This window comes from Anomalospiza imberbis, chromosome Z (genome assembly GCF_031753505.1).
Source record: "Anomalospiza imberbis isolate Cuckoo-Finch-1a 21T00152 chromosome Z, ASM3175350v1, whole genome shotgun sequence".
Taxonomy (NCBI): Eukaryota; Metazoa; Chordata; class Aves; order Passeriformes; family Viduidae; genus Anomalospiza; species Anomalospiza imberbis.
The window spans coordinates 6,328,398-6,355,384 of record NC_089721.1 but is presented as its reverse complement, the minus strand read 5'-3'; the positions used below and the strand labels follow the sequence as shown (position 1 = coordinate 6,355,384).

The window sequence follows — 26,987 nt, the reverse complement described above, 5'->3', positions numbered from 1 at the left end:
GCTCAGAGGCTGCCTCAACACAGCCTCTTTGTTGTAATGGGTTTATAGATTTGAAAATTTGCTCTAAACAAATAAATGAGAGAAGAGAGGAAAAAACAAATGAAGGAATGAAGGAGAATCAACCAGAAAGAGGAGAAAGAGGGGAGAAGGTAAGATGGGGAAAAAAGGAGAAAGGAAGAAGACAAGAATAAGGAAAAGAAGAAATAGAACCACTAGGGGAAAAGGAAATAAAGGGAATTATAAAATGCAAACAGCAAAGTACTAACCAGCCTGCCAATAGCTGTGTTTAGGAGCAGAGCTGGTCCCACAGACAGGCATAAGTGCCTTGTACCAGCACCAGGTACTGCAAGCCTGCAGACCCAGAGCTGTGTGTTTCAGATTTTACCCCTTCTTACAAGACCATTCCCTATAATCTCATTTCATCTCATCTCATCTCAGAAAGGTCTCAGACAAACTATTATAATATTCCTGCAGAATTTCAGCTGTCCCCACAATGGACCAGCTGAACTAAGCCTGACCCAATATTAGTATCTCTACTAAGGCTTCAGTCTCAGGTGGTGTCTTACTGGAATAAATGATTCTCATTTTTTGAAGCTACTAGAAAGCAGGTCACCTTCCCACTTTTGTCTGAGGGGAATTCAGTCTGTGTAATCAGGCCTGAAGGAGACTGTCCCATGCTCCAGAGAGTATAGATTCTGGGCACAGTGACCTTCAGGAGAGAAGCTGAGGAAGGCCAAACCCATTACTTGCTTGTTCTTCAGCCACTGTAAAGGGAGGCAGTTCACCATTTCACCATTTCACTGTAATGTCTTACAGGGGGTAGCCCTGTATAACTCTGTATCCTGTGTCCCTCACTGATGCTCTGTCCCTGATTTGGAGCATGGAACAATAAATCTTGTGCTTCCTCTGTGGCTTGTGAACACATAAGTGCCTCTCTGCTCTGGTCCTCCCATTAACCTGCTGGAGAGTTTTTTGTTTGTTAGTCTGCTGAGTGAGTGAAGACCCCCACAGAAGAGCCCAGGCAGAGATGTCTACTTCAGCAGCAGGCAGCCCCTGGAAATCATTCTGGCTCAAAGCAGTGCAGAAGTTCTGAGGAGTTCTGGTTTGGGAAATCACAAGAGACACACAGAGACACTCCAGTGGAAAAAAAATACACCTTAATTCCTTACTCTGTTTTTCTCATGGTTTGCCCTGATGTGCGAGACTTTCTGAAGGAGCTGCTTAGCACCTGCCACCAATTGTACATGCAGGCAAACAACAGTCTCAGATTCTTCGTTCACCTTGAGCTGTAAAATTGCACCTCATTAGCTTACACTGTGATGGTGGGATTAATCTGAAAGCAAGCAGGTATCTCCATGCCCCAGGTTCCAGAAAAGCAGAGGTGTAACTAATGACCTGATTCATGTTCCTTTCTCCAGAGCTCAGCTCTTATTGTTCTTCTCAGAAGCCTAAGTCAGAAACCCTCACTGCAACAGGCCTGGGCATTGCTGAAATACAACCTGTTGCAGATGGTAGGGGCCAGCTCTGATTCTGACCAACATATTTACAGCCAGAAGAAGGAAAAAAAAATGGACCTGCAGATAGGTAAGCAGGTGGCAGGCAGTTTATTTCACTGGCAGTGCTGGAGTGCCTACTTCACGGGATACTAAATGCAGTAAGTGGGGACAAGAACAAATTTAAGAGGGAAGAAGGAGGCAGTGAAGCAGTCAGTGCTCTTCAGGGTATGAAGAGAACATCCTGCACTTCCAGAGGAGTCTCAAAAATAAAAACACCCTCTGGATGTTGTCTTTGCAAGGTCCATGTCTTTATTATTCATATCAGTCCCTAAAGAGGTGATTTCTCTTAGGACATGAGTCATCTGGGAAACCCAGCAACCCTGCTACATCCTTGCTGCAAGTGTGGGTTTGCAAAGACAGTGTGTCCTGAGCTAAGAGTGCCAAAAGATATGCCCTTAAATTGGGCTAAAGCATTCTACTTGCTCACCTTGTTTGGGTGAACCAAACCGTGATCAGTTCCACTTCACCAGACTAACTGGTGATCCTGCCACAAGCACACCATGAAAATGTACCTGGTACCCTGCGGCTGCAGCCAGACCAATCCAAAATATGTTCTGTCCTCTGTAACTCTCAAGGCTGACTGCTAACAAAGGTAGTGCTGACTAAACAAATTGGACCTCTATGCTGAGCTTGTACTCCTACTCCCAAGTCCGAAGCTCTCTGAGAATGCAGCAGGATGCCAACACATAGGGCAGGGCTCAGTAATACTTTTTCCTCTCTGTAATTCTTATCCCACAGTGGAAGAATTCAGCAGAGGCTTTAGACGTGTCTCTTTACCCATGGATTGCCTCCCTCTTCACTGTGCTCACTGCAGAAAAGGAGGGACCACAGCAGAAATGTGGAATTTCTGTGCAGTAATGCACAGCTTACAATGCAGGGCTCGTTTCAGTGAATGGATTGACCGCAGGGGAGGTCAGTAAGGTGGGCAATGACAGCTGATGCTGTAGCTGTGCAAACTGAAGCAGACATAAAAGCAAGCAATACATAAGCTAAAAGAATAAAACTGTGCACCTGCAGGCACGAGGACCAACATTCTAAGACAAGCAAGAAGACTGTGGAGCAAAATTTCCAGAAACTTCATGTCCCAAGAAGAGATTCTACACAGTTCTCCCTCCTCTGACTACAAAAATTGGCCAGAAATAAAGGTACTATTTTTGCCTGGTAAGTCTGCAGTAGCAAAGACAGGAGTTTGCCATTACTAGGACCTCATGGACAAGGTACATAAGAGGACAAAATCACTTTCACATTTACTAGCAATGAGTATTGCTGCTGGCAGGCACACCACAGGGAGAAGGATTAGATAAAGCACAGAGAACCACCCCATCTTCCACCTTGTAAAAGAACATTAAAAAGCCAGTGCAATGGAGTATTTATAGCTACTGTGGCTGCACCAGGTGGCTTCAGTCTGCTGGGCTGTGGTACTGGCTCTGGTTTGGAATGAGAAAAAAACTCTAAAATATAGTCAGACTATTTCATGGGTGGTGTCTTATTTTATTCCATTTGAACAGTGTTTTGGTTTATCCTGCGTTTAATTTGAAGGATTGAGCAGGTTCCAAATAAATCCCATTGTAAGATCTACATGAGAAAAACACTTTTAAAAAAACCCCAACCCAGCAACAACAAAACCCTTTCTTCTGCTGCTGCTGATAACAAGGCCTATTACTTCCCAGCCTGTGTTTGATTTCAACACCGTATAATCTCTCAGTTGCAAACAAGAGACCAAGACAGCTCTGACTAGAGCTACCCTATAAACGATTCTGTCCTCAATGTTTGTTCTGACTGGAGAGGTGCCAAACTCCCTGCTCATGTGGTTAAGTACAGGTGGTGAATAGGCTTTTTGGCTGGTTCATGGGTAATTCACTGGTAGGTTGCTAGGGAAAGCCAGGTTTGCACCCAATGGGAAAACAAAACTCTAAAAAACTTGTGTCCTAAGGTTAATGTTTCAGTTCATCATACTTTATCCCTATCTCGACACAGCAGATGTTGTTTCCAACCTTGTGGGGATTCTTTTTACCAAAACACCTAATCTAAGCAATAAAGATTCCATGAGGTTATATGGACATGCAGCATATAGGGAATCACACCAGTCCTTGGCCTTTGCCTCTCCCAAGCTCTTGATAACATTTCTCCCTTAACCTGCCTCAAAGCTGACAAAGGCTGACAGCAAACTGGAGCTCCTTGGCTGTCCAAAGTGAGGGACACAGTTTAAACTGATGGGCTTGGACTGGCTGTGAATAAATTTAGTCTAGAAATGAAGAGGAGACAGAGATGTGGAAAAGCCTTCCAAACCAGAACAAAGAATGGGAGTGATCTGAACGAATGCAGATGTCTATAACAAAGCCAGGCCCCTTCTATTCAATGGAGAGAATAAAGCACTGCTTATGAATCATCTCACCCTAATGAGGCATCCAAAATAGACCAGATGAATCACAGTCCAGAAACACCTATTTTTCTTCTGGTGCTGTGTGAGCCCAAGGTAACTGGTACAGAGACATTTACACTGTAGGTGGTTAAAGATAGGTGAAATGAATTTTTAAAAAAAAGTAAAGAAAAAATAATCAACAACAAATCCCTGAGAGTTTTTAGGTGCAACAGAACACTTTCACAAAGGTTATCTGACACAAAAGGATATAATTGAATGAGATGCTGCAAGGAGTCCACTGTGGGTCAAATGCGACAACTCTTGCAACAATCTGTTAATAAAAAACTACCTTGATACCAGCTGCTTACAATTCTTGCTATAAAAATGCAGATACTTTCCTTTGAAACCAAAACAGCAGGTCTCAGTTTATACTGGGGCAGTGAAAAACTGTATTTTCCCTGTTAATTTGAATTTAAAACCTAAAGATGACAACATTTCTCTTCTGTCTTAATTAATCTATTTTTATCCAATATTCCTGTATTGAACAGAGGTGAGTCAAGGGTTTTGTTTAAATAAGGAAGAAGCAGACACTCATTCAAGAGTGACAGTTCTCTTTATACTCTTTTCCTCTAATTTGTCTCAAATATCACCTTCCAAAACTCCTTTCCCCTTGAATAAAACCAAGTTTCCACATGGTGACTTCTGCTACCATTGCTGCCTCAAATCTCATAAAAAACCCACTATTGCTTATGAGAGGCTTCAGTTGTCAAAACTAATGGGAAACAGTGGTAGGTGATGCAGAGCAAAGATGAAGAAGCTTTTGTGTTCTATGTGGCTCTTTTTAGCAAAAACCACAGTGACTGTTTTTACAAAAAAACACCAGGACCTCTGGTACAGTTTGGATCCAGAGTGAAGTCAGCGGTGGATTCCAGCAGCGGATCCCAGCACAGGTACCAGTTAACTGAGCCATAAAGGAAGCCAGCACACATGGTCCCAAAGGTATTGGTACCTTCTCCCACTTAGGATGAAGTCCTGCTTGTCTGCTTTTGCCAGGAGATATCAGAATTAAATCCCACTTAAGACAGTAGTGTTTTTTTTTTGTTTTCTTTTTTTTTTTTTCTTTTTTTTTTTTGTTGTTGTTGTTGTTGTTGTATTTTTTTTTGGGTGAGGCAGCATCTCAGATCTGGCCTATGTATTCTGCTCTTGGTGTCTCTGTGTTGAACCTGACTCTGGTTTTGAAGGGTGAATTTTTCAAACAGCTTGAGGATTGTATTTTTGGGGAATATTTACCTCAATTCAAAAAACACCACAATCACACATGGAGGACTCCTGGGATGAACATCCCAAGCACTCTAAGCTTGCACCTACAGCTGAGTGCTTTTGTTCAGAGTATGGCATCATCACTAGTGTGAGCAGATCCTGAAACCAACGACTGAGTGATGTAATTTCTTGCTGTTTTCATTTCCCTACTCACATTTTTTCCTCACTCTGCTGTGTATCTAGCTTTGACAAAGGAATCTGTGTGTGCTGCCTGGCTAGTCCAGCATTTCAGATTTCCTGTAAATTCCCCCACACCTCTTTCAGCTTTCACAATAGTGACCAGCATGCTCTGAGCATGGTTCCTTTCTGAATCCACCCATTCTGAAAGTCCCATCAGTCCTGCCATAAATGAGATAATTCAAACACCAAGTTTTCATAGGAAAGAGGATCTCTTTACACTTCCATCAAAGTAAGGACCTCAATTATCCGAGCTTGGTCTTCTACTACCACTAATATATTTTTTAACATATCACCTGGTACTCCAAGAGATGTGAAAACTATTTAGAAGGAGTCTGTCAAGGTTTACTGGATGCAGGTGTCTTCAGAGTATCAATTGGGTCCGTTCATTATTTAGATTATAGTATCACCCATAGCTATTTATGCCCCTGACATATGGGTAGATGCTCATAAATTGCTCCTTTTAGTTCTCTCTTTCCTTTTTTCCCTGCCCATCCCTGTCTTTACAAGGTAATCAACTAATTTGGGGAAAACGTAAGAAAAAACGGCTTCATGACTGAAGAAGCCACAAGATGGCATTATAGAGCAATTAAACGAGAAATCTGTACTGGAATCTGCTTTCCCCCTCGCCTGCGCAGGAAGGATGAGGAGCAGGGAACAGTGCTCGTTGTAAGAGGGGACAGGTGTTTCAAACAGCCTCCAACACAGCCACTATCCCTTCTGTTGATGGTCTCACCTGGTTAACTCTTATTAACATTTCCAAGATTTAAAATGAAAGCCCTTCAGGAACCAAAGGAGAGCACGTGCCTCTTCAGCTAGCCTTTGCTAGTGTTATTTTCCTATTAATGTGCTGCTTTTTTTAGCTCTTTCCCCCCCTGTTATTCACAAGTGTATGTGCTCATGCTTGTGATGTTCTTTTCGGGGCGTGTGTGGCAGATCAACCTGCAGTCCCTTGATTCTGTGGGAATGACATAAGCTGCCACAGAGTGTGCTAAAGGTGTAAGGATGTGAAGCGAGGTTGTGGGCCTGATGGACTGAAGGAACAGGGAAGCAAGGCTGTGTGTGTGGTGTTTGAGCAGCTTGCACACAGACAAGTCACACCAACACCCAGAGATCACCACACATGTGCAGGGTGAGGTGCTGGGGCTGCACTGTGGCCGCCTCTCTGTGAAACAGCAAAAAAATTCCAGTGGGAAGTGATGCTGGGGAATCGTTGTAGGCGCAGAGTGTGCTGTTTTTGTTGTGCCCAGCTCTGTAGCTACCATGGCAAACCTCTCTGGTGGCTGGCAGGCCTGGTGGAGCGGAGTGTGCCTGTGCTGGGGGGGGTGTTAATCATCCAGGCACAGATGTGGCTGTGTGGCCACCCTGGACACAGCAGTGCTGGCCAGGCTCTGCGGTGCAGCAGGCAGCGTGTGTGCAGCAGCACTCCGTGTTCCGTGGCTCTGTGGAGCCTGTGATTTACGTGTGCATGGACACGGTGGAGGGCACATACAGCTGGTTTTGGGCAGTCACTGCAGCAGTGGGCAGGGGGAACTGGTGGCTTTCAGCCTGATCCTGCAGCACTTGTCAGCGCTGAGGGGCAAAAACAGGGATGGAAAGAAATCAAACCCCTTGGCTGACTTTCCTTGCAGCTCAGCTGAGAGGGCAGCACCTGCAGAAACAGCTGCTCGCCAATACCTGACACAGACTAGCTTGTTTTTGTAAATAATATAAAGTCCCCTTTATTTCACATCGTGCATTGTTATGGGCCAGGTCACTGAATGCGTTAGGGCTGATTCCTCAGAGTATCCTGCAAATGAAACAGACCTCAGGCTGCACATGCTTGAGAAACCAGCTATTCAAAATAAAAGCTGGGATCGACAGACCACTCCAATGTTTCCTTTCTCTTTCTCATGGTCAGTGAGGGCAGGTACTTGGTGGCAGCTGGTGAACAAAGAGATGCAGTGGTACAAATATTGTAAAACTGCTGTTTTACAAGCAGTACTATTTGAAACAGCATGTAAATAAACTGTTTTCCTTTTTCTTAGAAGTCATCTTAGTATTGTTATTTTTATTACTCCTACCACTATGTTTCTAATTGTTACTATTATTAAATTACTTCATAGTCCAATTGGCTAAGGTAATCTTGGATTTTTGTTTTCCATTTTTTTTTTCCTGGAGCTATAAAGAGCTAATAAGTTGCTGCATTGGGGCTCCAAGGAATTGATGAGAGATTATTCCCTTATGGATTACTCTCTCAGTGCTTTGTCCAGCTTAATTTTAATATTACTCATCATTGGTTCATATTTGCATTGTGCTCCAGTCAGGGTTCATTTCAGCTCTGCATTTCCTTAAACATAAAGCTCCCAAAAGCTTAAAGGCAGAAAAGTGCTCAGAGGTGAGGCTTTTGGTGTACTAAGATGTTATTTTCCATTGCAATCTGTGCCACAGCATTGTCCTTTTTGTGCCTGAACCCCTCTTTTTTGGAGTGCACTTACACTGGGGGGGCTGCTCCTGGGTTTCAAATCCCTGCTTGGGTAAGCCACTCCCTGTTCCCCACCAAGCTGCTCCCTTGAGATCCTGCAACCCTCATCTAAACCAGTTTTGGTGCTTGTATGACACAAAGATGATTCAACCTGCTAGTCCAGTAAAAAGCTAACACCTCTTCTTAGTTTTTTCCCCCCACTAGTCCCGGTAATTTCTATCAGTTCAGTGAGTGGATTTTGTCCAGATGGGAGAGATAGAGTGGAACTAGCTTCCAAGAAGTTTGTTTCTGGAAAGGTTCATGAGAATAGGTGTCTGAAGTTGAGCCCTTGGAGTGCGTCCATGTCCCATTAAGGGAAAGACAGGGAGATCTCCTGCCATGGGCACAAGGACACAAGGGCAGCAGAGAGTTAACACAGGATGGACAAGGGAAAACCAATACTCAAACGCAGAGAAAAAATACTGCAGGTCAGTAGAAAAGCAAACTCCAATGCAAAGAGCCATAGGGAGCTACTGCAAATAGAGTGAGCTGTTTACTTTGTGACACCCTCATCCCAAATGCGGGAAGATCCAGGTTCCTATGTGGAATCCCTGCGCTGCTATTGCTGTGGCTAGAGTATTGCTCGTGCTGCTGCAAAACACAGATGTGATGTAGAGAAACAGAGCAAAAGGGAGCTGTCTGGGGAGCTGAGGTTCCAGTGAAATGATTCCTTGGCATAACTAAAAGAGGAAGGCATGTCTAACTCTAAGAGCCCAATATCCCAGTTATTCATGTGATACGAAGAGACAGCTCTGCACAACGCCTTAGAGAAGAAATCCCCTCCCAGGAACACTCTGAGGTCCTGATTTAGCACAGACTTAAAAATGCAGTTGAGTCTCACTATCTTGAGTGACGCTCACTTGTGTGCGTACGCCATGGCTTTCAGAGGCTGCACCAGAGCACAGCGTACACCCGAGGAGAGAGCAGACGTAGGCACAACACAATTATTGAGGTTGCAGATGCAGGCTGCCTGAGAGCCTTCCCTTTAGTTGCAACTAAACAATGTGGGGAGACCTTTCTGGTAGGGTATCATCTGCTACAGGCTGAAAGAGCCTAGGCATTTACAAGGATGAGGTGATCACCCTCGTACAGGACATTTCTGCTGAGTCTCTTCCTTGGCTCTACTCTTGGGAAAATTCCTGTCCACCAGGCTATCAGCTACACTGTGAGAGAGGAGACAGTTGAACCCTCTGCCTCCTAATACTGTGAAATTGGCGAGAAAAGAGAGAGAGAATATATATACATATATATATATACATATATATATATCTGAAGAAAGGGGAGTGACAGGGGTATATCTTGACAGCTCAGAGATTAGAGAGCACACCTTTGAGTGGGAAAGTTAATGAATTTGCCTTTTATCCAATGCTGATTTCATGCAAAATACATTCAGAGATTTATTTTTTAAGGAAGAGTGAAAGAGAAGTTGGTCTATTCTTCAAGAACATACTCTGTGTATATGGTTACAAAATACAGAAGAAATGTTTTATGAAATTATTATAGAAGAGAGTATGATTAGACAGGCAGAGAAAGACAGAAAGAGGCAGACAGTCAGAAATATAAAAGAAAAAGCTAGGGAGCTTGCTAGCTCTTAGGAAAGCTGAGTATTATGAGAAATTATTGTGTAAAGTAATAGTCGTGTAGAACAATAGATTAGGGAAAAAGAACCCTTAGCCTGTCACTGGAAAGGAAAAGCAGCGCAAGTTCAGGATGCAGCGATGCATCTAAAGGATGCTTGAATGGGTTAATAATGTCACAGTGACATAATCAAATTAGTAATGCTATCTTGGTGATGTGGTCTAGTCTATCAAGCCATTTACCTGGTTACATTGCTCAAAAAAATACCATTCAAGAGACAGAGGAGTCCAGATGTCCTGCCCATCCTACGCAGGCACACGCCTTCCCCCTCTTACGTAAACCCTTACTACAGGGAGAGGGGAGTTAATGGGGCAGAAATCGCTACCCAGCTCTCTCCTCTCTCCCTGCCTCCCAGCCCTGTGCCCTGGATGCCAGCTTCCAGCAGCTTTGCTGGGGCAGAGGTTCGGGGCCTTGCTGACACAGCAGCATGATGTGAGACAGCTCTGAAAAACAGGGCTGGCAGCAGGGAAGTGGCATCAGCCTCCAGGCATGGGTAAAGCCAAGGTGAGGGGGATGAGTGTCCCTGAAGTCCCTCCTAGAAGAAAAAGATTACTTAGGAAAATAGTATAAGTATTATAAACTCCATCCTCCCCTTTGATTTGTACCAAGCAGCACTGCCTCACTAGGGCTGGTGTCCCTCTCTTTTCTTTGCCCATCATCTTCTGGGATTCTCTGACTAACAACTGCCGGGTGGCTTCCAGCCTAAAAGCAAGGTAGCCTGATGGAGCTAAGATGAATCTAACTAGTCAGAGGAATGAGATAGGAATAAGGGGATAAGGACTGATCTTAAATGGTGTGGCACACTTGCGACGCCCAAAAGATGAAGCAGAAGAAAATGTCTAGGAACGGATGGGAGGGATGAATTAATTTCACAAGAAAGGGTATGTCCAGGCTATAAATTCATATAGGGAAGGGAGAAGGAAAGACAGATCTTAAAAGGACAGTGATTGGTGAGAGGGGGAGTATTTTACATTTTCAAAGAACTCATTTGGGCTGCTGTTTTATGAGAAGAAATTCCCAGATCTCACTTTGTCAGACTGAGGTTGAAATGTGTTTATATTTACATAGCTATCTTCCATAGAGGTGTTTCATTCAAATACATATATGCAGTGTATATACATAGGTACTGGTATATAGAAAAAAGAGAATCAATAGGTGTGAGGGTCTTTTCTTCAAATTTCCACAAACTAGAAAGGACCATAAAGGCCACTGATATCTGGGTGAGAAAAGGCTGGCCCCAGCCCCCTCCATCTGCTCTTCTAGGGCAGCAGGAGGAAAAGCAAAGAAATGCAATTCTCCCTGTTCCACTTCAGTGAGGAAGAAGCAGCACAAAAGAGTCCCTGTGTCTGTCAGCAGGATTCAGAGCTGGGCACGGGGCTCTTGGAGAAGGAAATAGAAAATAAAATCAAATGAGGCTTAATCTGAAAAGCAAACGTTTGCTGGGACAAAGCCACCACAGGGATTGTCATTTCACAAATTGTAATAATCTGGGCAAATAGTGCTTCAGAAACAGTAACCATGGTGTTTATGTTTAGTTCCCCTTCCTGACCTTATCTTACCTCCCTTGCTCTCCCTTAATATGGGCCAAACCCTTATCACTTTGCACCAAAGGCCTCTTCCTCAACAGGGCAATCATGCAAACCTGGAATTTGTGCATGAATCTGATAAGGAAAAGCGATGACTGAAATGTGACTTTTTTTCCCCCTTTAATTTAACAAGTAGGGGTAGAGATTAGTGTCAGAAGATGACAAAACGAGGCACCCAGATCCCTGTGGAGCAACTCCTGCAGTTTGTAGAGGCCGTGTGTTGGTAAGTAGGACTGTGTTATCACACATCCTAGGCCCAAATAAATATGCAAGGCTGAGCAGGTAGATGGAGGCTTGGAAAACTAGACCATACGTAAGTGAAACACTGTAAGTTGGAAAGAGCAAGGAAATAATTATAACCAGGCTTGCAACACTTCCTACGCTCCTTTTTGGTCCAGCCAACACATTGGCCACCTGTTTGCCTTGCAAGATGCTTTGCTATAGCTGTAGTCTTTCATTTCAGAAGAAAAATGAGAGGACAGTTTTTAGAGCTTTTTTTTCTGGAAGCTGATGGAGTGTCCCTCAGTTGGCCTGCCTTGTTATCTCTCCTTTGGCATCTGGACACCTACAAATCCAAGTTTTTCTATACGGCTTTTACCATGAGGAAAAAGATATGGGAATTTCAATTCTATGGGTGGAGACAGCACAGAAACAGTGAAAGAAAATCAGCAGTTTTTGCCTAATAAATAGTCACTCAAAATGATGCTGAGAAAAGAACTTTTTGTCTCATTATGACAAAAAAAATCTACCAGACCTGCTAGTGCGCTGGGGAGGTGGGGAGAATTTTTTCTTAATTTTGAAGCCACTAAATATCATGGTTTCAACTCGATCTCTAAAGCTATTGAGTTCATGTTCTGAATAAGAGAAGCAGTGAACCAAAAGAGCAGAGAGTGTGTGGGGGAAGGAGGTAAAAGAATAAAAGCCAACACAGTGAAAAATCAGGCAGAGTGAAAAATATATTGAAACTGTGAAAAAAAAAAAAAGCTTCAGAAGTGTGGAAAGAGCAAAAAGTTACAGCACAGAAAAAAAGCTATCAACTATGTCTACCCAACAGTTCCCACTAATCTTATCTGTCATGCTAATTACCAGATTTAGGTGTCTGTACCAGAGAGGAGGATGTGTGTGAATTGTGAGCTCATGTGCAGGGCTTCTGACAACTCACACACACAACTCCCTGATTACCCCCCTTTAGCTAGAGTAAAGATTTTTTTTTTCTTTTTTTTTTTTTCTTTTTCTTTTTTCTTTCAATTGAATCACCATCAGAATGAGCTGAATTACAGGAAAGACAAGGTTAGGCAGCTTTTGAGAAATCCAATAAAAAAATACAAAGGAATCCCCAAACCCCAGAACTGCAGGAAATGTGCTAGTTCCTGTGTATTACATGGTTTCCTTCCCAACATATTAATGTCCAATACCCAGAAATATGCAATGGCATGTGCTGCTTTACCTTTTCTTCCTAAGGGTTTCACTCAGCCTGCAGTTCTGTACAGTCTTCTGCACCCCTCTGGAGCTGAACCGAGTTTTGCACCCACGTTTACCTCCTCTGCACCCCAGTAATTACTAGTTTTGTTTAAATTGTGCTTTAGGATGTAAATGGAGCTTAAGCCAGGGAAGGTGTGCAGAGGGCAGCTGATGCTGGTTTAGTAATGCGGTGAGGTAGCATCAGCTCGAGCGACAACTACTCATTAGCAGCTAATCCAATCGTTCCTGCTAATCCAATCGACTGGAGGAGCTGGAGTCATTGTTTTCCAAGAGTGGTCATCTTGTTCTCTCAAGAATCCCAGGAAGTTAAGGGAGGATTCAAGGCACACCGAGCTGGCTGAATGCACCCAGAAAGTTCAGTCTCAGCATCGGGGGATATCTCCTGCAAACTGGCCTTGTGTCCGTGTGGCAAAACAGCAACAAGCCAAAAGTCAAGATGCCCCATACAGTCTCTGTGAAATATCACAAACAAGCTTCTCACTGGCTCACTCTGACTGCTAGGGATTGGAGCCTGGCCGGGAGCAGGAGGACAATGAGATGGAAAGGGTTAACACACCGTTATCCCCTCCCAGGGGCCCCCACTCCAGCAAATTGCAATCCAGCCCTGAAAATTTTCAGCAGCCGCATCGATATCATTCCACTGTGCCTTCATTACCTCCTGATCTCTAAATAAGGGCCAGCTGGGCTCAGAAAACATTATGTGGTGCTGTTACGACTGACATAAACCACCAAAGTGGCATTTTGTAGATGAGAAGAACGAGCAAAAGCCCCGCAAAATCCTCTGCAGTTGGGTTTAAACGAGGGCTGTAACTTCTTACACATGTCCTGCTCCCAGTCTACAGGAAGAGGCTGATTAATCCTGCATGTGTTAGGTTGGAATATTGCATTACTGGAAGCAAAGAAACCCCTTAATCATATTGCTGGTTATGCCAGAGGTCTGTTTTCTCTCAAATGCATCACATTAAGAGCCTTCCCTGGGCTACTGCACCATCCCAGGCTATTTTTCAGGTTGCAGCACTACATACAGGCTTTTCCATTCTGGCTTTGTTTTACGGAGTGACTGGCTGTGTTGTGGTTGACCTTGAGATAACCATGAGCAGCGAGGAAGTTTTGGAGAGAAGACAAAAATGGTATTTTATCACTTCCCATCTCCAAGAGAAATACAAAGAATCTGTGAAGAAGAGCCTTGCTCCTAGTCTTCCCTTACTGCTAGCTCCAAGAGCTCGGGTATGGAAGAACTAACACCACACATGGAATGGGAAGCAGTGATCTGTCCCTCTCCTCTTCTACTCTGCTTTTCCATGTGGACATGAAGAAGGAATATCAAAGGGAGAATTGCTGTGTGCACCTTCAGGCTCTTTTCGAGGGCACAGTTCAATCCTAGCTTACAGGACATTCCCACAACCTCATTCTTTCCCAGTGTAAAGGCTGGTCATTATCGAGAGGAAAACAAATTCTCCAAGACCATACTCACTTGAGAGATCTGGAGCTTTGGGAATCTGTAACTCTCCCCTAGAGCCATTGTGGGGCCGCACAGGGAAAGAAACTGTCTTGTTGACACAATCCCTCCCTAGGAAGCCCAGTGGAGCACATGAGAAATACACATCTTGTGGGATGACACACAGTGCACCTGATCTTAGTCCCCTCTCCCAAAACATTTGTGGAAAGGACACTTCTCAGTGCCAAGGAACAAAGGCTTTGCTTCTGATACTACAGGAAAGTTCTTTTTTGACACCACAGTAGTTGAGGTTCATGCATCTATGACTGGTCTCCTGTAAAAGCAGGATGTGTGCACACCACCCCAAAAAATCCTGTCCTTTCCCTAGCTAGATCAGTTTAAGAGATCCAACAATCAAAACAATCAAATTAAAAAAAAAAAATAACCCCCAAAAACAACAACAACAATAACAACAACAAAACACCAAAAAAACCCCAAAACATCTCCAGCATGGGAAGTCCTGGCAGCAGCTTCAACCATTACAAACACAGAGACAAGATCCATGACAATAAATGATGTCCTGCAAAGCATGAAACTAAGCAGAAATATCTTTGAGGATGGCTGGTTTTCGCACTCAACCCCAGGGAGGAGGAGGTGACAGAAGGAGAAGAGCCTCTGTTTGTACAAGCCACTTTGGACTTTCCCTTAGAACAGGGCACAGGGGCACTGAGTCTTACAGCCTTTTTAATAGGAGCATCTGCTCCTGTTCCCATCCCAGCTGGATGGCATCTATGAGTGTTTGCTGTTAGCGAATTGTGCCATGTGTCACGAGGAGGGGTGTATCCTGGGCAGGGAGCACTTGCACATCTTGGAGGCCTTTACACCATGGCAGCAGGTCCATTTGTTTGGCCTGGGCACTTGCTTGGGGGCAGCAGCTGCATTCTTCATCTACTCTGGAATTTCCAAATGGTAAAGCCCCCAAGGGTTGTTTGTCATTAACAGGGTAATGTGTGTGCAAGTGAGGGTGTGGAGGGAGAGGGCTTCATGGGTGGCTTACACTTTATCTTATTTTACATTTTTATTTTATTTATTTTATTTTATTTTATTTTATTTCATTTTATATTTTATTTTATTTTATTTTATTTTATTTTATTTTATTTTATTTTATTTTATTTTATTTTATTTTATTTCATTTTATTTTATTTTATTTTTTTCATTTTATTATTTCTTCCACAGACATCTGGAAACAAGAGCTATCTCACTCCCACAGACCCTCTGAACTCAGGCCATCTGTGGGACCATCTTTTCCTCCCCCTCAGTGATGACCTGCCCTGCAGGAGGTTGATGGTGATGGAGAGGGAGTATAGGAAAAGTCACAGGGATGTCCACATGGTCAGTAGCAAATTTGCCAAAATGTCTATTTCACAGGCTTGTTATGCAGCCCTTAACACTTTGGTAGGTGTTCACAGGGACAGAAATGCCAAAACAACCCTATTTATTTGCACTGTGTTCTCCTTATTCCATCTATGGATTTTTCCTGCAAAAATGTCTGCTAGCAATTTTTAAAATGCTCACAGTTATAGAGTGAGTGGAGGCAGATGAAGTAGTTCACCCTATCCTACCCCTTGTAAAAGATTCAGAAGCCCCACGGAGACCTGCAGCAGTCTCCTCTGCCCATCAGCAGCAAATTTAACTGCCCCATCTGCCGCCCCAGCCCTCCAACAGAACAGAAAGTGGGCCAGCCCTTACAGCTGAAGGACAGATCGTACACGAACTACCATGTGCAGTGGCTATTGCAGGGTTTAGTCCAAATGACTGGCATGCAAGAGCAGCCCCAGCATCATCAGTCCCCAGATTTGAAGTAAGACCTTGCACAGAATGGGGAAGAGTTTCCGCTTAGTAAAGAAACCTTTTCCTGAGAAAGCTTACTATGAGGTTTGTAAAAGGAGGCTGCATTGATTCAAGCTGGGTTTTAATAATAAATCCGGAGAGCTACAGCGCTGGCTCCCCGCCACCCACCTTGGCGAACCCGGCTGAACTGAGCAGACGCACATACAAGACAAACTCTGTAGGCTGGATACACAACAAGGTACTGTTGTCCCATCTGTAGCAGTGTACATGCCAGTGGATATCAGCCTAACACAAGGCGAGGAGATACGCGGGGAAGCAGTTGCTTTCCTCCTTCCTTCCCACCTTTTTTTCTGCTCTGAGCTGGGAAGGGAGCCTGGAAGCCAGTGCCATGTCCACGGTGCTCCCAATAGACTGGCTTTGTTACAGCAAACAGAAGAGGATGCTCAACATACGCTCTGTTTGTGCGGTGACACAGGGGCAGACGTTGTGGGACTGATATAAGCACTGCCTGTGATGCCGACACCCCAAATTGCCCACTGTGCCTCGGCAAACTGGGCTCCCACTGTTCAAATACCAGGAGCGTGTTCCCATGGGGAGCCACCAGCGCCCATACCAGAGCCAGCACCCCTGCGAGGGCCGGTGAGAAATTTGCTGGACATGACCTGGTTAGTGTCTCGGAGGCCTAATTGGCATCCTCTGTGACCGGTCTGGCTCTGGCTGCCAGGAGAGAGTAAAGCGTCTCCTCCTTTCACAGATGGGATGGGGGAAGGGGTGACCACCGCGTGTCTGTGTGTCGGTGTCAGGGGATGGCAACAAAGGATGTCAGGAACGTGGTGCTGCCAAGGGGCTTGCATATTTGGCTTATAACCTGATGAGTACAAGGCAGGTGGCAGAGTCTATGTCATGCCCTGTGGGGGGTGGAGAGGGAAGGGAAAGCAAAGAGGAAAAAATAGGACTGGTGCAGATGGGAAGTGCCAGCTCCTCTTGCTGGAACAGAGCTGTTCGATTGGGAAACTCAGCCAGAGAAACTTAAAAGGACCAGGATGGGAGAAAACAGAACTGGTCAGCATCAGCAAGTGTCTCCTGATCCTTTCCTACAATCTGCCTCATTGCTGTTTTAAAAACCTCATTTTGATGGAAAATTAAATTAAAACACCCACAAATTTTAAAAATGGAGAACAACCTAAATCTCAGTGATTTCGAGTAAGTATGTGACATGGGTGTGTGTGAAGGAAGGAAGGGAGAAAGAGAGACTCAGAGATTAAAACAAAAAAAAAAATACAACCTAGAAAAAACTTGGAACAAAACACACACTAGGTAATGCCAAAAACTTGAGAAGGAGAGTGGTTACACACTAATTTAATTCTCTAATCCCCCTACTCCTGTCACTGTTTACTCACTGATAAATGTGCAGTAGCTTCAGCAAGACAGCCACATTTGCAGAAACTGACAGCCTGACTCAGAGACTATTTACCTAAAGACCATGAATATTAAAACAGGTTTCCAAAAGGCTCCCGTCTTGAAGGAGAAGATTAGCATGGGGCCTCTTGCTGACAGACTCTTCCCTCTCCACCCCTCCTTCCCCCACTCCGTGATGCATCTCTTGTTCAAACACTCGAGAAGTATCACCTAGCTGAAGAACTGAAATATTGGAACAATGCCCTGGAGCTGTGCATTCGGCTTTAGCCTGACAGCAAAAACAGCCATCCATCCAAGACAAAAGTGGGGGGTTAGATTTTTGGGGTGGGTTTCAGTTTTTTTTTTTTTGTTTGTTTGTTTTTGTTTTGTTTTTGTTTTCTTTTGTTCCTTTTAAATAACTGCTTGAAAACAAAAATAAAACCCATATCTTTTTTTTGCAATTTCCCCCCCTCCTCTTGGAAGGTGAACTATGAGCACAGAGTCCTTTAATAGAATTAGAAAGGCAACAAAATTATATTCGAAAGTCATGATCCTTAAATGAGTTTGTCTCTGTCTCCTATGATGGTGCACAGAATTCACCAGAAAGACAGAAAAAGAGTAAAGTAAAACTAGAAAGGGCAGAGAAAAAGATGGCTTTAAAGATCAGAGGGAAAGGATAGTTTCTATAGGATAGGGAAGATGAAATGGTCTAGATACCCCAGGATGAATGACAAAACAGAGTGGAAATCAAATTGATTCATATAAAAAAATGAAATGTCAAAAGGATTTTTAAACAGACAGTCAAGATTCACTTACTTGTAATATTAAAAAAGTTAAACTATATTTGAAATCAAAGAATTATTGCTTATTTATGCCATGTATATTTTACTGGAGGAACTCTTTGCCACAGAACCTTCTGGGGAATAAAATTATAACCAGATTCAAGAAAACCTTAAGAAATCTCTAAAAGCAGTGCAAAAATTGCTTCTAAAGGCCATGAATTGTTAGAAGAAAGGCAAATTAGCCCTGTTGTATTTGGCAATGGAGCTGGAAGCACAATTTATTTACACTGACTTATATTTCTCTCTCTCAACTGTGTGTGATGGACACTCCCTTTCCAGGGTAAAACAGAGGAACAAGGATGTGCAGGTAGAGGCTGGGTGGGCATTGAGTGTGACTGCCACCTCTTGGTTACACATTTCTGAGTGCCTGACACACCCTGGGGAAAGCAGGGAGACCACATCTATTACAGTGGGTGACAACACTGCGCCGTGATACAATTGTCCTGATACAGACAGTACTGCTTATCCCTGAAAACTGGTGAATATCCTGGCTCTGGAGACAATGACATCCAGTCTCCCTCTCAGGTCAGTGAACTATTCAGACAGCATTAAGAGTTTGTGATTTCCCAGCCTCTCAAGTGACTCTAAGGTCTCCTGATGTAGTTGCTCATCTGGCATGGAGTGACACAGCTCTGTTGAAGTCAGTGGAATTATTCTGCTGGGGTTTTTTATCCCCACCTGAGGATCAGGTGTTTCACTGCAAGCCTTTGGGAGCACTACTGCCAACTGCATAATGGACAATGCTAGCACAGGATGAGAATATTTGGCTTTGAGGGAAAAGGGCAGCCAGCATCCCTGGATACCTTCCTAAGTGCAACCAGGCAGTCCATGCCTGGAAAACTACTGGCAGTGAGGCTGCCCCTCAGCTTTGCCTTTAGCAAGTAAACAGACTTCAGTAGAGCACTGCCAGAGGCTGCTTGGTCAGGAAGGCTTTGCAGACACCTTGTGACTGAGTATGTGAAAGGGTTAAATGATGAGACCACCTGGCACACAGCCCTTCTGACCAACATCAGGCTTCTGCCTCCACAGCAGTTCCAGAAACAACCACAGCCCCTTCAATATTCATGGTTCTCAGTTGCCATGAGGCTAAAATTACATCTACCCAGAGGAAGATGAAGCCTCCTTGTGAGCATACTAAAGCTTCCCAAAGACGTGTTCAGAGGGGGTGGGGTGAGGCAGGAGACAAAGTGAATGGAAATCTTTGCTAACACAGATGGAAATCGTCGATGAATATTTTTTGCAGGCTGGATTTGATATCTTGTTTAAAATAAGAGTTTAATTATAACCAGAGCTACTATAATGAAGAGGCAAAGGTGGGATATTAGGAGAGTTTCCTGGAACTGGAAATGCAACATGAGAGTGCAGATGACATGCAAGTCACTCCAGTTGCAGAACCTGGCCCCAGGACAGAGTGGCTTCTTCAGCTTCTCTTTAGAGCACCTGCTTCTAGAAAACCTCTCCTATCGCCTGCATTCACACCACTTTCTTTGGCAATCACAGGCTTTAAGTAGAAGCTTGGAAGCCGTATCATCATGACTCTAAGCCTATACTTGCACAGGCAAATCAAGCCTACTTTAAAAGAAAATTTTAGTCCACGCTCAAAGGTCAAATGAAAAATGCTATGAATCTTAAAAGTGTTTCTTGATGACCTCACAAGAAAACATTATACTTTCTGGTATACCTTAAACAGAAGAGGTTTTAGACATTCTGTGGTTTTGTGTTTGTAAGAACCTTGGAGTGGGCTAATGTAGGGAGGCGTCACTCCATGCTACATTTGTTTTTTAAATGCCTCTTCCAAGCACTCACTTTTAGATCATTGAACAGATGGGTCTTGGGTATGTCTCTCCCAAGGAGGCTGAACAGGTATGATTTTCTGTATTGATTGATAGCTTATTGTGGACTTAATTATTTGGGAAGTTCTTGTCTGCATATTGTTTTCTCTCCATTAGATACAAATGTGGGTATCTACACATGTGGAATTGCAGCATCTTGGAAGTACAGATAGCATCCCCTTGATTCGAGCAGTTCCTCAAATTTTTTATGAAGTAGAGATATGCCTGGATTCCCAAAGGCTGGAAAAATCCACTCTAAGTCCCTGACCAGGTGACTCATCCATCTCACTTGCAGTGGGTGCTCTCCTGTTGTATGCCACATTTTGCCTGTACACTGAAGTGGCCCAAACCCATTCCTGCTCAGTGCAGCTGTGTGCTCTGCCACAGGCTGAACTGCTGCAGGCTGCGGGATGTGTGCCTGTGCCTGTGTCTGTGTGAGACACCTCAGAACCCCTGCAAGGGGCTGTATCCCCCAGCCTGACTCCTTGCTTGGATGAGCCCCTGTGTCAGCCAGAAATGATGCTGCGCACAGCCTGTTGCTCTTGTGATGTGCCTCAGCAGAACAATCACACATTCCTCTGTACATTTGTGTGTTCCTCAGGCACTTCTGTACCCCTGATCCACGCAAGACCACCATGCACAAAAATTAACTCACTGGGAAAGGAGAAACTTAAATGATCTGAAAAGACATAAAGGTCCCCGCCTTCCATTTAGATATTTTATGCCCTGAATAGGGAAAGAAGATTAGGGTCCTAAAGAAGAATTTAAACACATAAACATTTTCATGGGTGTAGGAGGCTGTCAAAGAACATACCACCAAGACTCTGAGGAAATAGTTTCTGCTTTAACACCCGCAACCACGCACTCATCACCCAGTAGACATGCAGACAGTCCTCCTCTTCCCTCTCCCTTACTTCATCTACGGCAAAACCACACTATTCAAACTTTTCCACTATCAGTAAGAGAAGCTGCCATTTACACATTTACAGAGCAGCAGACACAACACCAGTTTAATGATATAAGGAGGGAAAGAAATAAGGAGCAATCTGTATATAACACAGACACATATCTTTTAAATACTCGTCAGGAGAGACTCTGCTGTCAATTTAGTTTATTGAGAAATAGCTAAATATTAAAGAGAGATGGGGCTGATGGAATTGAATGGAAAGTTATATCTCTGAATCTATTTGTAATCACCTGTGTCTCTGATTCTTTTCTCATAATACCTGCAGAGGCATGACATACTGCTAGCTGCCCCCGGAACATCTTATAAACAATGCAAGGGTTTTTCCAGCCTCTGGCACTCAGGTGGTGTTGGACTGGAGTGCATGTCAGCCCTGATAAAGAGGAGGAAGTTCAGACCAGGCACTTCCAGTGTCTGCCCGGAGCAGGAATGTGTGATGGTTACTCTGCAGGAGGGATCACAGTGTCAGCAGCCATGGTCTGACTGACCTGTGTGACTATCAGAGACCTCTAAATCTCTCCCTCTTGCCTGATGATCCACGCTTGCTCCTTGCAGCTCCTGCACAGAGACAAACCCCAGACTCCTGTGCCTCCCAAGCTCTCCACGTGTATTCACCACGTGCATTTCTTTATCTGCACGCCCGCCTTTCCCTCATCCTTTCATAACAGCTCCAGATGGGTGTGATTAAAAACACACAGGCCTTACACACCTTCTGTGGGAAGTAGTTTTCAGCAAATTTCTCCAAATTACTTTAATTTTACAGGTAGGCAGAGGGAAAGTGAATAGCACAAGCCATGCAGCACCCCCAATGGAAAAAAAAAAAAAAAGGAACATAATGCAGACTTGCTTCTTCTTATATTTTTCTTCTACTTTCTAGGCAACAGAGTGTCCTGTAATACTGGTATTATAGGCATTACTGATATTCTAAAAATCAGTCACAGCAGGGGAAAAGACTGAAAGACTTTCAGAAAAAGACTGAGAGACATTCTGAGATTTTTTACATAGGCTCTCTTGGAATTATTTTTTGAGTAGGTACTGGCTATTTTGGAAGAGTTATTCACAAAGGTGCATGGGAGGGACATTTTTTGGACTGCAGCCAAGTGACAGCCATTTGTCATCAAGGCAAAACATTCAATACCCTGTTGTAGTGGAAGATTTTGATCAGAGAAGCAGTGTAGCTGCCAAGATGGGTACTAGGTTTTAGGCCTTAGTTCAATTCCTAGCTCTGCAAAGTCTAATTCTCCTGTCCCTTGTCTTGTCCCTGTCCCACAACTGGCCATTGAGTTAATATTCTGATTTTCCACAGTTTTTGAGGTAGTAGATCAAGTTATGATCAAGAGGCACTCCACAGCCTGGCACAGGGAATACAAGAACCTAGGCAGGCAGATAAATTGTTTGTGTTCTCTGCCTGGAAGAGAATAACTTTTGCAGTTGTGTGTTTCTAGTAGGAGCATTGGTAATTATGAATTCAGCCAGTCACTGCACTGTGCATATTCCAGAGCGGCTCATGGAGAAATCATTGTCTGTGAAAAATGATTCTTCTATGCAACAGGCATAAAAATTGAGTGCAAACTGGCCATGAACAGGCAGAACAAATTCAATTCAGAAGTCACAGGGCTATTGTGTCCGGCACAATGGTTTGTTGTCACAGAGCTCTGCATAGGCACCAGGGACAGACATAGGAAACTTTGACTTAATTTTCAAATTAATTTTAGTTTGGTTTCCTAAAGAAATGAGGAATTTAGTGATTATTCTATATCTTAATGTCTATTTACATCTCTGTCTCTTTTCCTTTTCCCTCAATAACTTTGAACCAGTTGACACAGGAGGTTTCATTTGCAGCTTGACAGACATGAGAGAAAGTAATCACAAGAAGCTGCAAGGAAATAGTTTCTGCTGTTTTTTCATTTTCTGAGGAATATGTGTTTTTTTAAAAAAAAAAATTCTTGGAAAAGTGGAGGTGTTTTTGAATATTGACCCCCTCCCACCATTAAATGCATAGTGAATAAATTGAGATTCTTATTTGAGGAAAGTTCTAAGCTAAGACAGCTTCTATTTGTGATTTATCTGATTCATGTAGGACAGAGCAGCCCATGTAGGATCCTTCAGCCCTTGGCCAATTGGAAGATCAAGGTATGGAGCAAGTGTTGTCTCTAGCACCTGGTCTTAACAATTTACTCCTTTAGTCTCCCATCTCTTAGGCTGATATTGAGGTCTCTCAAAGAGACTCTGAGCTTAGACTTAGGATTCATGGATTTAAACACATCAGAAAACCATCAGTTAGGTAGTCCTGTCCACTGCTCTATCGTTAGTTAGTGAAATAATCAGCCTGGCTCTGCAAACTCATTGAGTTATTTAGGGACAATTTTATAGTCATCCTCATGACAGACTTAGGTATCCCTGTGTTGTTTCAGTTCTTAAGGCTGGTGTAAGTAACAGTAGCCTTCACGCTGCTCTAACTTCTGTGGAGGAACAGCTTCAGTCAAAGCCCTGTGTAAAGAATTTACACAGCCTGTCTCCTCCCTCTCTCTGTATACATTTCACTGACAGACCAATCCTGACCTTGCAGCAGAACAACCCAGTAGGTGAAGAACCAGCATGGGACTGAGCTGTGGATAAGTCATTAGCCATTTTCAGCTGCAAGCTCATTAATTTCCATAGGTGCCTAAAAAATTTCCAAGGTCTGGAGTCCTGTGCATCTGTGCTTTGGTTCGTCACCCACCAGACAGGAGGAAAACACACTGGTCTGTTCACAGGAGGATGGATTTCAGCAGTGAGCTCCCATGCTGTAATGCCCAGACACTACAGAAATGGCAGTGCTGCTTAGCACTGGTAGCCATGCATATGCATCCTTGTAGATCCTCCCGTTGCACCACGGGGGAAAATAAAAACAGGGCAGAGCAGGCTAGACTCAATTCTTAGCTGGAGTGAGTTGAGATAGTCTCATGAACTACCATTTTACACCTGCCTGGCTCTGGAGTACATGATGAACTGTTCAAGCTGGGTGTTCCTCCACACTTCTAGGAAAAGCAGTCAAGCAAGAATTCAGATTAAGAGAAGTGTGCACAAATGTTTTCTTAATAATAATTAATACATGATTAATAGGAACAGATTTTGAAAATAAATGATTATAAGATGTCTCTATAGCATGCCACCAGGATGATGGGGATAAATTATGCTGAGACACCTGAAAGTTGAGAGCCCATTACTAAGCATTTATAAATGGGAAAGCATAAAAATATTTATCCATGTCTTTCTGAAACATGCTCTAATGTGTCTTCAAGCAATTTATCAGCTAAAAAGTAATTTTCATTAATCACTTATTAATTATTAATAAAGTGTTTGTAAGTGTCACCTTAATTTAAAGTGCTTCTGAGTCAAGGTGCACTTCCAGACTTTCCTTCTCAAAGGAGATCTTTTCTCCTGGTCCAGAGTCCTTCAAACTCAAGTGACCTTGGTTCATCCTCCTTCACCCAGCCCACTCTTGGCCTCCACAACTGTTAGGCTTGCAAATGGGACTAAGTCATGTTTCTGGAAACCACAATTTGTCATTTCAGAAGGAAAGTTGATCAGATCCTTTCTCCCCACTTGCAAAGCTCGATGCCCAGACCTGGGAACGCAGCATTCAAATGTTTCAATTTATCATTACAGTGGAACCCTGAAGAGATCACATCTGCTAAGACCATAAATTGGACAAGATCCCACTTCAGAAGGAGCAGGCTCAGCTCGATATTCCCATTCTTGAACAAGGGACCAATTAGGCAGGCTTATTTACCTGCCATAAAATGAGATGTTAGCCAGTGGGAGAAGTCACTTAAGGACAACAACAACAACAAAAAGTCTTTCTGATCTCTCTGTTAGAAATGGCCAGCTTAAAATCCTGCATCTCTCTACATTCTCACTTCAGCCTGTATGTCCTATGTTCCTCCTGTTTCTTCATTTCTCCTTTCAAGTTAGTCCCTGCCCCTCTGTGTTTTCCCTTTTGGCTTATACATTTTATCTTTTTCTGTCCCTTCTGTCTCCTTCTTTCTCTTCACTCTCCTTTTACTTAATTTTTCCTCCTCCTCCTTTTTTCTCTCTCTCTTTTTTTTTTTTCCCATTACACATGCACACATCCAGATAAGATTTAATTTCGAGCTTTTCTACTGAACTAGCAATCAAAAAGGTCTTACATCTTGGAACAGAACCTGGGCTACAAAACGAGCAAATTGGTCACACCTCCTTCCCTTCATAAGATTTTACAGTGAGGATTGGATCTTCCTCTTGCCAAAAACTGGATTCAGGCCCCCAGAGATACTAAGGGGGAAATCTTCAGGCTTAAAAAGTGATATTTTCTGCCTCTCCTCATAACTTTAAATCTGCTTCTTCTCTAGATGGATAATGGTGTGCAAGCATCCAGAGTGGAAGCAGAGAGAAGCAGACACACATCTGTCAGGGATGGTCTGTGCACATTTATCCTGCCTCCGTGCTGGGGGATGGATGTGATGACCTCTTGAGGTCCCTTCCAGATGTACTCGTCCATGAGTCCATGATTAATTGCCTTCATGATCTGCAGTTTATCTATCCAAAGAAATAAGCCTCAAAATCTCTTGCAAATACATATCCTGTGGTCTAGCTGAGGATACTGCCTCTCCATCCTTGGAGTGTTGCACCCTAATTTAGACTCCACAGACGAGACATGCCCCTGCTGCTCCCTGCAGAAAGGTATATCCCTTCACACCTAGGAAAGGAAGCAAAGAATAAAGCTGATTTATCTCAGTAGAGAAAGGATAGAAAATGTAGGCTTTAAATGAGGAAGAATATTTCTGTACGCTGCTTCCACAGAATACAGAGACAGGAAACAGGTAATCCTGGTGAGGACTGCTGATGCCTTATTCCAGTTTCCCAGTATTACTTCCCCACCAGTACATGCAGGATTAATCTGTGTCTGCCTTCCTGGGGTGGTGAGATATGGCATGGCAGAGAGCACCACCATCCCTGCAAGAGGGGAGACACAGCTGAGATGACTGTTTCCCCCTATATTTTTTTCAGTCAGAGGGTATTCTTTGCTGACACTGATGCCATGGTCATCCATGTGAGGATGATTTTCTCTGACATGTTCATCCATATAAGGATGGACATGGGAAATGGCAGACATATTTTGCCTAAGTGGGCCAAATGAAGAAAAAATTAAAATAGTGAAGAGGAAGGGAATGATAACAAGGAAGGAGGGGGTTGGAGAGAAAGCTAACATGAGTGTCTTAGGAAAGACAGATATGAAGGTGTGAACTAGTGCCTGTCTGGAGATACAAACCTGAACACCTCTGCCTGAACTATCAGATATCTCCATCTGGTTTTTCTCAGGTATTTATTTAACACTGAGATTTATTTAACCCCAAACTCATCTTTTTCTCTTAACAGTCAGTTGTGGATCAGCACAATAGAGATGGTTTTAACCAGTGGCATTTGTTCAGGTATAACCTGTCCAAAGAGAATTTAAGATGTCTTCACTATGGCAGGGGAAGTTTGTAAGTGGAAGAGTGGCCCTTTCTGGAGAAGGTGGTCATCCAACACTAATTTACTGAGAAAGTTCCTGTTTAATCAACACTGTGCATAATAAAGATACTCAAAACTTACTGTGGCATTTTTAGGTAGGTCAGATCCAGGATATAAGGAGTTTATATTATCCTACCTTTCCAAGAATTATGACAAAAATAATTGAGAAGTTGGGTTGGTATCGCACTTTCTGTCCCTTCTGAATCATCAGAAATCAAACTGAGTTAAAAATCAGTAGGGATGAGATTCAACTCAGTAAATATAGATTATCTGTACCTATGTGCATCTCACCAAGTCACCCTCGACTCCCTTGCTAGACAAACAAGAGAATGATACATTTCCATGCACTTCAGCAATTTATTTCTTCCTAACGTATGCATCCAAAACAGAGATAGGGCAATTGTGTTAAAGACCAAAAAATCTTATTTCATACATTGGCAGTAATGGGAACTTAAAACAAACAGTTCAGATAGAGATTTCTAAAGCTAGATCAGGTTTCAAAT

The 26,987-nt window shown here is 43.4% G+C and overlaps 1 protein-coding gene and 1 long non-coding RNA gene across 19 annotated transcripts in view; one reads left to right on the top strand and one right to left on the bottom strand.

Annotated features, from left to right (window-relative positions):
- CELF4 (CUGBP Elav-like family member 4) overlaps positions 1-26,987 on the bottom strand; it is a 703,272-nt gene that overhangs the window by 347,003 nt on the left and 329,282 nt on the right. The window lies entirely within an intron of this gene.
- On the top strand, positions 6,505-20,717 carry LOC137464628 (uncharacterized). Of its 3 annotated transcripts, XR_010994321.1 has the most exons (4): positions 6,505-6,630; positions 11,276-11,365; positions 15,299-16,578; positions 19,397-20,717. It is a non-coding gene; the product is annotated as an uncharacterized lncRNA (long non-coding RNA). The 3 variants fall into 3 exon arrangements; XR_010994320.1 differs by lacking the exon at positions 19,397-20,717 and having other exon boundaries at positions 15,299-17,085; XR_010994322.1 differs by lacking the exon at positions 19,397-20,717 and having other exon boundaries at positions 6,510-6,630; positions 11,279-11,365; positions 15,299-17,085.